This window comes from Lutra lutra, chromosome 2 (assembly GCF_902655055.1).
Source record: "Lutra lutra chromosome 2, mLutLut1.2, whole genome shotgun sequence".
NCBI classification, from domain to species: domain Eukaryota; kingdom Metazoa; phylum Chordata; class Mammalia; order Carnivora; family Mustelidae; genus Lutra; species Lutra lutra.
The window spans coordinates 130,813,655-130,824,353 of NC_062279.1; positions in this window are offsets into that span (position 1 = coordinate 130,813,655).

Below are 10,699 nucleotides of genomic sequence, written 5' to 3' on the forward strand. Positions count from 1 at the left end.
GAATCACTACAACAGGCCCCTCCCCCAGAAGATCAACGGGAAACCCAGCCAGGACCAAGTTCACCTACCAAGGAGTGCAGTTTCAATACCAAGGAGAGGGGCGGAATTCCAGAGGAGAAGAAAGCAAAGCATGGAACTCATGGCTTTCTCACCATGATTCTTTAGCCTTGCAGTTAATTTAATTTCTTTTTCTCTTTTTCAATTTTTTTTCTCTTCTTCTGCTAAATTTTTTAAACTTTTACCATTTTCTTTTTTTAACGTTTTTTAAATAGTTTATCTATATATATATTTTCCTTTTTATATTTTTTATCGGCTTTCTTTTTTTAATAGTTTCTTTTTTTTTTTTTTCTTCTTCTGAACCCCTTTTTATCCCCTTTCTCCCCCTCACGATTTGGGATCTCTTCTGATTTGGCTAAAGCATATTTTCCTGGGGTTGTTGCCACCCTTTTAGTATTTTACTTGCTCCTTCATCTACTCTTCTCTGGACAAAATGACAAGGCAGAAAAATTCACAACAAAAAAAAGAACAAGAAGCAGTACCAAAGGCTAGGGACCTAATCAATACAGACATTGGTAATATGTCAGATATAGAGTTCAGAATGCTGATTCTCAAGGTTCTAGCCGGGCTTGAAAAAGGCATGGAAGATATTAAACCAACCCTCTCAGGAGATATAAAAGCCCTTTCTGGAGAAATAAAAGAACTAAAATCTAACCAAGTTGAAATCAAAAAAGCTATTAATGAGGTGCAATAAAAAATGGAGGCTCTCACTGCTAGGATAAATGAGGCAGAAGAAAGAATTAGAGATATAGAAGACCAAATGACAGAGAATAAAGAAGCTGAGCAAAAGAGGGACAAACAGCTACTGGACCACGAGGGGAGAATTCGAGAGATAAGTGACACCATAAGACAAAACAACAATAGAATAATTGGGATTCCAGAAGAAGAGGAAACGGAGAGGGGAGCAGAAGGTATATTGGAGAGAATTATTGGAGAGAATTTCCCCAATATGGCAAAGGGAACAAGCATCAAAATCCAGGAGGTTCAGAGAACCCCCCTCAAAATCAATAAGAATAGGTCCACACCCCGTCACCTAATAGTAAAATTTACAAGTCTTAGTGACAAAGAAAAGATCCTGAAAGCAGCCCGGGAAAAGAAGTCTGTAACGTACAATGGTAAAAATATTAGATTGGCAGCAGACTTATCCACAGAGACCTGGCAGGCCAGAAAGAGCTGGCATGATATATTCAGAGTACTAAATGAGAAAAACATGCAGCCAAGAATACTATATCCAGCTAGGCTATCATTGAAAATAGACAGAGAGATTAAAAGCTTCCAGGACAAACAAAAACTGAAAGAATTTGCAAACACCAAACCAGCTCTACAGGAAATATTGAAAGGGGTCCTCTAAGCAAAGAGAGACCCTAAAAGTAGTAGATCAGAAAGAAACAGAGACAATATACAATAACAGTCACCTTACAGGCAATACAATGGCACTAAATTCATATTTCTCAATACTTACCCTGAATGTTAATGGGCTAAATGCCCCAATCAAAAGACACCGGGTATCAGAATGGATAAAAAAACAAAACCCATCTATATGTTGCCTAAAAGAAACTCATCTTAAACCCGAAGACACCTCCAGGTTTAAAGTGAGGGGGTGGAAAAGAATTTACCATGCTAATGGACATCAGAAGAAAGCAGGAGTGGCAATCCTTATAGCAGATCAATTAGATTTTAAGCGAAAGACTATAATAAGAGATGCGGAAGGACACTATATCATACTCAAAGGAACTGTCCAACAAGAAGATCTAACAATTTTAAATATCTATGCCCCTAACGTGGGAGCAGCCAACTATATAAACCAATTAATAACAAAATCAAAGAAACACATCGACAAGAATACAATCATAGTAGGGGATTTTAACACTCCCCTCACTGAAATGGACAGATCATCCAAGCAAAAGATCAACAAGCAAATCAAGGCCTTAAATGACACACTGGACCAGATGGACATCACAGATATATTCAGAACATTTCATCCCAAAGCAACAGAATACACATTCTTCTCTAGTGCACATGGAACATTCTCCAGAATAGATCACATTCTAGGTCCTAAGTCAAGTCTCAACCGGTATCAAAAGATTGGGATCATTCCCTGCATATTTTCAGACCACAATGCTCTGAAGCTAGAATCAATAACAAGAGGAAATTTGGAAAGAACCCAAATACATGGAGACTAAACAGCATCCTTCTAAAGAATGAATGGGTCAACCAGGAAATTAAAGAAGAATTGAAAAAATTTATGGAAACAAATGATAATTAAAACACATCAGTTCAGAATCTGTGGGACACAACAAAGGCAGTCCTGAGAGGAAAATATATAGCGGTACAAGCCTTTCTCAAGAAACAATAAAGGTCTCAGGTACACAACCTGGCCCTACACCTAAAGGAGCTGGAGAAAGAACAAGAAAGAAACCCTAAATCCAGAAGGAGAAGAGAAATCATAAAGATCAGAGCAGAAATCAATGAAATGGAAACCAAAAAAACAATAGAACAAATCAACGAAACTGGAGCAGGTTCTTTGAAAGAATCAATAAGATTGATAAACCCCTGGCCAGACTTATCAAAAAGAAAAGAGAAAGGACCCAAATAAATAAAATCAGGAATGAAAGAGGAGAGATCACAAGGAACACCAAAGAAATACAGACAATTATAAGAACATACTATGAGCAACTCTACGCCAACAAATTTGACAATCTGGAAGAAATGGATGCATTCCTAGAGACATATAAACTACCACAACTGAACCAGGAAGAAATGGAAAGCCTGAACAGACCTATAACCAGTAAGGAGATTGAAACAGTCATCAAAAATCTCCAAACAAACAAAAGCCCAGGGCCAGATGGCTTCCCGGGGGAATTCTACCAAACATTTAAAGAAGAACTAATTCCTATTCTCCTGAAACTGTTCCAAAAAATAGAAACGGAAGGAAAACTTCCAAACTCATTTTATGAGGCCAGCATCACCTTGATCCCAAAACCAGACAAAGATCCCATCAAAAAAGAGAACTACAGACCAATATCCTTGATGAACACAGATGCAAAAATTCTCGCCAAAATACTAGCCAATAGGATTCAACAGTACATTAAAAGGATTATTCACCATGACCAAGTGGGATTTATTCCAGGGCTGCAAGGTTGGTTCAACATCCGCAAATATCAATCAATGTGATACAACACATTAATAAAAGAAAGAATAAGAACCATATGATACTCTCCATAGATGCTGAAAAAGCATTTGACAAAGTACAGCATCCCTTCCTTGATCAAAACTCTTCCAAGTGTAGGGATAGACGGCACATACCTCAATATTATCAAAGCCATCTATGAAAAACCCACCGCAAATATCATTCTCAATGGAGAAAAACTGAAAGCTTTTCCGCTAAGGTCAGGAACACGCCAGGGATGTCCATTATCACCACTGCTATTCAACATAGTACTAAAAGTCCTAGCCTCAGCAATCAGACAACAAAAGGAAATTAAAGGCATCCAAATCGGCAAAGAAGAAGTCAAACTATCACTCTTTGCAGATGATATGATACTCTATGTGGAAAACCCAAAAGACTCCACTCCAAAACTGCTAGAACTTGTACAGGAATTCAGTAAAGTGTCCCGATATAAAATCAATGCACAGAAATCAGTTGCATTTCTCTACACCAACAACAAGACAGAAGAAAGAGAAATTAAGGAGTCCATCCCATTTACAATTGCACCCAAAACTATAAGATACCTAGGAATAAACCTAACCAAAGAGGCTAAGAATCTATACACAGAAAACTATAAAGTACTCATGAAAGAAATTGAGGAAGACACAAAGAAATGGAAAAATGTTCCATGCTCCTGGATTGGAAGAATAAATATTGTGAAAATGTCTATGCTACCTAAAGCAATCTACACATTTAATGCAATTCCTATCAAAGTACCATCCATCTTTTTCAAAGAAATGGAACAAATAATCCTAAAATTCATATGGCACCAGAAAAGACCTCAAATAGCCAAAGGAATATTGAAAAAGAAAGCCAAAGTTGGTGGCATCACAATTCCGGACTTCAAGCTCTATTACAAAGCTGTCATCATCAAGACAGCATGGTACTGGCACAAAAACAGACACATAGATCAATGGAACAGAATAGAGAGCCCAGAAATAGACCCTCAACTCTATGGTCAACTCATCTTCGACAAAGCAGGAAAGAATGTCCAATGGAAAAAAGACAGCCTCTTCAATAAATGGTGTTGGGAAATTGGACAGCCATATGCAGAAAAATGAAATTGGACCATTTCCTTACACCACACACGAAAATAGACTCAAAATGGGTGAAGGGCCTCAATGTGAGAAAGGAATCCATCAAAATCCTTGAGGAGAACACAGGCAGCAACCTCTTCGACCTCAGCCGCAGCAACATCTTCCTAGGAACATCACCAAAGGCAAGGGAAGCAAGGGCAAAAATGAACTATTGGGATTTTATCAAGATCAAAAGCTTTTGCACAGCAAAGGAAACAGTTAACAAAACCAAAAGACAACTGACAGAATGGGAGAGGATATTTGCAAATGACATATCAGATAAAGGGCTAGTGTCCAAAATCTATAAAGAATTTAGCAAACTCAACACCCAAAGAACAAATAATCCAATCAAGAAATGGGCAGAGGACATGAACAGACATTTCTGCAAAGAAGACATCCAGATGGCCAACAGACACATGAAAAAGTGCTCCATATCACTCGGCATTAGGGAAATACAAATCAAAACCACAATGAGATATCACCTCACACCAGTCAGAATGGCTAAAATTAACAAGTCAGGAAATGACAGATGCTGGCGAGGATGCGGAGAAAGGGGAACCCTCCTACACTGTTGGTGGGAATGCAAGCTGGTGCAACCACTCTGGAAAACAGCATGGAGGTTCCTCAAAATATTGAAAATAGAACTACCCTATGACCTAGCAATTGCACTGCTGGGTATTTACCCTAAAGATACAAACGTAGTGATCCGAAGGGGCACGTGCACCCGAATGTTTATAGCAGCAATGTCTACAATAGCCAAACTGGAAAGAACCTAGATGTCCATCAACAGACGAATGGATAAAGAAGATGTGGTATATATACACAATGGAATACTATGCAGCCATCAAAAGAAATGAAATCTTGCCATTTGCGACAACGTGGATGGAACTAGAGGGTATCATGCTTAGCGAAATAAGTCAATCGGAGAAAGACAACTATCATATGATCTCCCTGATATGAGGGAGAGGAGATGCAACATGGGGGCTTAAGGGGGTAGGAGAAGAGTAAATGAAACAAGATGGGATTGGGAGGGAGACAAACCATAAGTGACTCTTAATCTCACAAAACAAACTGAGTGTTGATGGGGGGAGGGGGGTTGGGAGAGGGGGGGTGGGGTTATGGATATTGGGGAGGGTATGTGCTATGGTGAGTGCTGTGAAGTGTGTAAACCTGGCGATTCACAGACCTGTATCCCTGGGGATAAAAATATATGTTTATTAAAAATAAAATTAAAAAAAAAAAAAAAGAAATACTAGAAAAAATATCTGGCCCTACAAGTTAGGGAAAACCAGTATAGATCAAGGTGACCTTAATTATAAAAGTTGGATTTGGTTTTGGTTTAAGATAATATATAAAGAAAAGTGGCAAAGCAGACTTGGAATTTTTCCTTCATATGAGGTCACACTGGGTTTTACTCTCATGACTTTCAATAGGTACTTACTATTGATCAAGTCTTGTTTCAAAGGCTTCCTTGGTATTCTTAGTTAATCCTCTCACAGTTCTCAAGTTGGAAGGTAACTGGTCACTTTCCGAGTCTGGAGATTTCTTATTTATCCTTTAAGGTTAGGAATAACATTAATGATCATGATAGAAAGTTGCTCGCTGGTTTTATTGCTAAATATATAAAAATATTTTTGGTGTTTTTAATTTAATAATTCATTTAATTTGGTGTTTTTCATTTAATAAAATATTTTTGGTGTTTTTCATTTAATAAAAAATATTTAATAGTGTTTTTCATTTAATATTAATTTCATTTAATTTCATAAAAAATATAAATATAATTTAATAAAACTAAAAAAATAAAAAAATAAAATTCTATAAATATATTGAAAAACTAAATTTAAAAAACCTTACATTTTCTGGTATATAGCTTCATTTTTTTCCCCACTTGATAGTGTTTCTGGACCTACTTAATAATTATGGGCATTAATGATTGTCCAATGAAAACCTTCTACATTTGGGAAAATATTTATTATTTTAGAGTTTTTAATATGTTATAAAAACTATATAATAAAGATGCATGTTTAGTGTATCCTTAAATCTTACTACCTTACTTTTATTATGCTTCATTTTTGACAATTTTTTTTCTGAATGTTTTGCTGTGTCTGTGTACAAAGCTAAAAGATTATATCTGGTATTCTTTTATCACAAAACCTTGTTCCTCTTGGATTTTATTTATATTTTTAACCACCTGGATGAAAAACATACTTAGGTTTAAAAAGGGCAGAGCCATCTCATCTCTCTATTTCTCATTTCCCCCAAATCAATTTTTTTATTGTGCTTTTGTGTATACTTTTATATTGTGTTTATGGCAGCTAAAGCTGGATTCATACCAGATTGACTGAACATTGTCATTAAAATGAACTTCTGGGACTAGATGAACTGGTGGCCCTTGCATAGCATGTTTTCTTTCTGTTACATACCAACAGTGACTTATGGATGAGTCCACTGAAACTACTTTAGTATCTGAATGTGATGCCTGACAAGAGAGTCCTGTGTATCAGTAAACTAGAACAGTCTACCTTGAACAGGCTGATATTTTATTTATGCTGCACTCTCTTAGTTTCTCCAGGGAGAGTCTTTCTCAGTTCAGTTTTCCAATTATTCCATTGATTTTGGCAGGACCAAGGTACTGGCCTAAAAATAGAGCATATGTAGGACTTAATTTTTTAAGATCTTTGCACCAATTGAGAGTTGAGAACTTTTATTTATTGGACACAAAGCCAGGTAATATTGCAGAAGCATGCTATGGTGCAGTGATATTTAGACACTGGGTATACAGAGTTACCCCCGGGGCTTATTAAAACATTCCCTACCTCCAGTGACTGTGATTCCGACTGCTGTGGTAAGGTTGAGGGATATATATTTTATCATGAATTCCCAGAGGATTTTGATGCAGATTGCTGGATCAGTACTTTACAGAAAGCTAGAACACTGGAGTAAGCATGATGATGTTGTTTAGTCAAACTCACATTTAATTTAAGCTAGAAAACGTCTAATACTGTAGAATTTCTGTGAGTATTGAAAATCTGGCATAATTATTCAATAAATGTTATTTTCCTTCCATTTTGTTTAATCCAAGACACATACTTTAATTTAGAATGCTTAAAGTGGAACTTCTTCCATTTAAATTAAATAAATCTGTGGCCTCTACTAACTGAAAAGCTCCTGGATATACTTTAACGACACCGACTTTTTGAAGAAAAGAGATTTTACCTAACACTACGCATATTCCTGAACATAGCACACACTATATTTATGTTGATACTTTCCAGCTTCTTCATTTGTGCCAATTCATTGAATTTTTATTTTTAAATATCTCATCCTACAGATTCATTTACACAAGATTTAAGCATTTTAATTTTCTTGTCATCTTTGAGGAAATATATCAAATAATTCCCAAAATTTAAAACACACACAGAACAGGTGCAGCTATCTGTTAATTGGGATACATTTGACTTGCTATGTAGGGCAAATTAAGCCATCTTTTCAGCAGCTCAATTTGTGAGGACACAATAGTAACATGATAGTTCTTACCTAACCAGAAATGATATAATCACAGTAAGAGGGGAAAATAATGGTAAAAAGAAAGAGAATGGTATAATATTTAAAGTCTTCTGAAAAATCCTTACCAGTTTGAAGATTTATATCCTCCTAATTTTTTATGATTAATGTTTTTTGTCTGGTATAGAGAATTATCAGCCTAAGTACATAAGCAACAATCAAAGCTAAAATTCCTTGCAGAGGAAACTGTACAATTTCATCCTGAAAAAAAAGTATTTACACTCCCAAAGATAAAATAACCTTGAAGATTAAAGTAAGAAAAGTTTCAAAACACACTTGCACATTTTCAAATGAAATGACAAAGTTGTTCCCAATCTAGAAAGCATTTTTGACAAAGTCCCATATCTGAGGTTAATGACACTATCTTAAGGGCATGAGTCTTGGAGGAGAGTAGAGTTGGTTCAGGAAATTGAAGGAAAAAGAGAGAGAAAATATATACAGGAATGAGAGGACATAGTACAAGTCACTAAAAAATAAAAATGAAAACAGGTAATCAGGAATATGAGCTACTCTAAAACTCAAATAAGAAGCATATCAACACAAAAACAAGTTGTAAAAATGCGTAAATGCATGTGACTAATTTTTTCAGGTTATGTCCAAATAAACATTCAAATAATCATAATAAAAAGATGTGTCAAAGCTTCTCCATGCCGAACAATGGTAATTCAATTTGCTCTTGCATGAAAATATTATTTACCAGGTCCCTAAGTAATCACTGCAGGATTTAGCACAAAATATGAAGGTGCAAAGTGATATGTATACTCCAAATAAATAAAGGAGCAACAGTAGTGGGCTGAAACGCTCCTCATTTCTTATTCCTCTTATTAATGAATAATTCTCCACACACCATCTAAAAAAGGAAATTGTTGTACTTAGATCTTTAGTCAGTTGACAAGTTGACATCCTTATAATGTACTTTATGATTAACCACAATCAAAATCACAATGAAGAATAGACTGAACTAAAAAGAGAGAAAAATACCTTATAACATTAGCTATCAATAGAATATTTTATTAATTTTATTTCTAGATTTTTTCTGGTATGCTGTCACTTACCAAGCAATCATTTAAGGTCTATTTGCATAAACTAGGATTAAATTCTTTTAGGGAGGGACGCCTGGGTGGCTCAGTGGGTTAAATAAAGCCTCTGCCTTCAGCTCAGGTCATGATCCCAGGATCCTGGGATCGAGCCTCACATCGGGCTCTCTGCTCAGCACCTCCCTCTCTCTGCCTGCCTCTCTGCCTACTTGTGATCTCTGTCTGTCAAATAAATAAACAAAATCTTTTAAAAAAAATTCTTTAAGGGACCACTTGAGTTAACTATACAGTTAAGAATTTAAAAAGCATGTTCATTTATATGATTTGATGAATATTTACAAAATGTCATATGGAAAAGGTGATCTAATAGTCTTGGTATAAGAGTTATGGGAAAATAAGAGCAATGAAGTGTCTATAGTCTCTCATGGTTCACCTCCCCTTCCAATTTCCCTCAACTCCCTTTTCCTCTCCATCTCCCCTGTACTCCATGTTATTTGTTATGCTCCACAAATAAGTGAAACCATAGGATAATTGATTCTCTTTGCTTAACTTATTTCACTCAGCATAATCTCTTCCAGTCCCATCCATGTTGCTACAAAAGTTGGGTATGCATCCTTTCTTTTTTTTTTTTTTTTAAAGATTTTATTTATTTATTTGTCAGAGAGAGCGAGGGAGAGAGAGCGAGCACAGGCAGACAGAATGGCAGGCAGAGGCAGAGGGAGAAGCAGGTTCCCTGACGAGCAAGGAGCCCGATGTGGGACTCGATCCCAGGATGCTGGGATCATGACCTGAGCCGAAGGCAGCTGTTTAACCAACTGAGCCACCCAGGCGTCCCTATGCATCCTTTCTGATGGAGGCATAATACTCCATAGTGTATATGGGAAATTGGAAGGGGAGGTGAACCATGAGAGACTATGGACTCTGAAAAACAACCTGAGGGTTATTAAGGGGTGGGGGGTGGGGTGTTGGGGGGAACCAGGTGGTGGGTATTAGGGAGGGCACATATTGCATGGAGCAGTGGGTGTGGTGCAAAAACAATGAATAGTGTTACGCTGAAAAGAAATTAAATATATATATATATATATATATTTCAAAATTAAACTTATTGTTTTGGAAAATTCAAGCATTCAAAAAAAAGAGCAATAAAGTGGACAGGAATTATTCTTAAAACTGAAACATGTTGAGCTTGGTCTTGAACAAGGGCTATATGTCTTTGTGAAGAAGATGGAAATGGTAGAACTATGACAATGAGTTTGAAAATAAGTGAATGGTCAAATTTTCTAAAGTGTTGGTTATATAAATTTGGAAGCAATTAGATGAAAGCTGTTAAACAGATAAACTAGAAAACAAGGAGAGTTTTGAGTAGAATGATTGTGTAATGGCATATTATTTTAAATATATCATTTGTCACTTGTGGGAGGAACTAGGATTGGAGGTTAATTAAAAACTGAGGACTTATTGAAGAGATATCCAAATATGCAAAAGAATCTGTCCTAGATACAATTATAGTTACAATCCATCCATGATCTCACCTTCATACCTTCAATAACCTATCCTTCTAGCTTACTCCTTGTACCTTACTCCAATAATTCTTCAGCTCCACCAGGATCTCCATGGTGTTTGTACTGATCAACTTTTCACTGTTTAACCCTTTGGTATTCTTGTTCTCCAGCTTGTATTATTTATATTCTATAAACAATCATTTCATTTAGATACTACTTCTTCCTTTCCTTTGGAATTTCTTGTCCCTCTCTTAC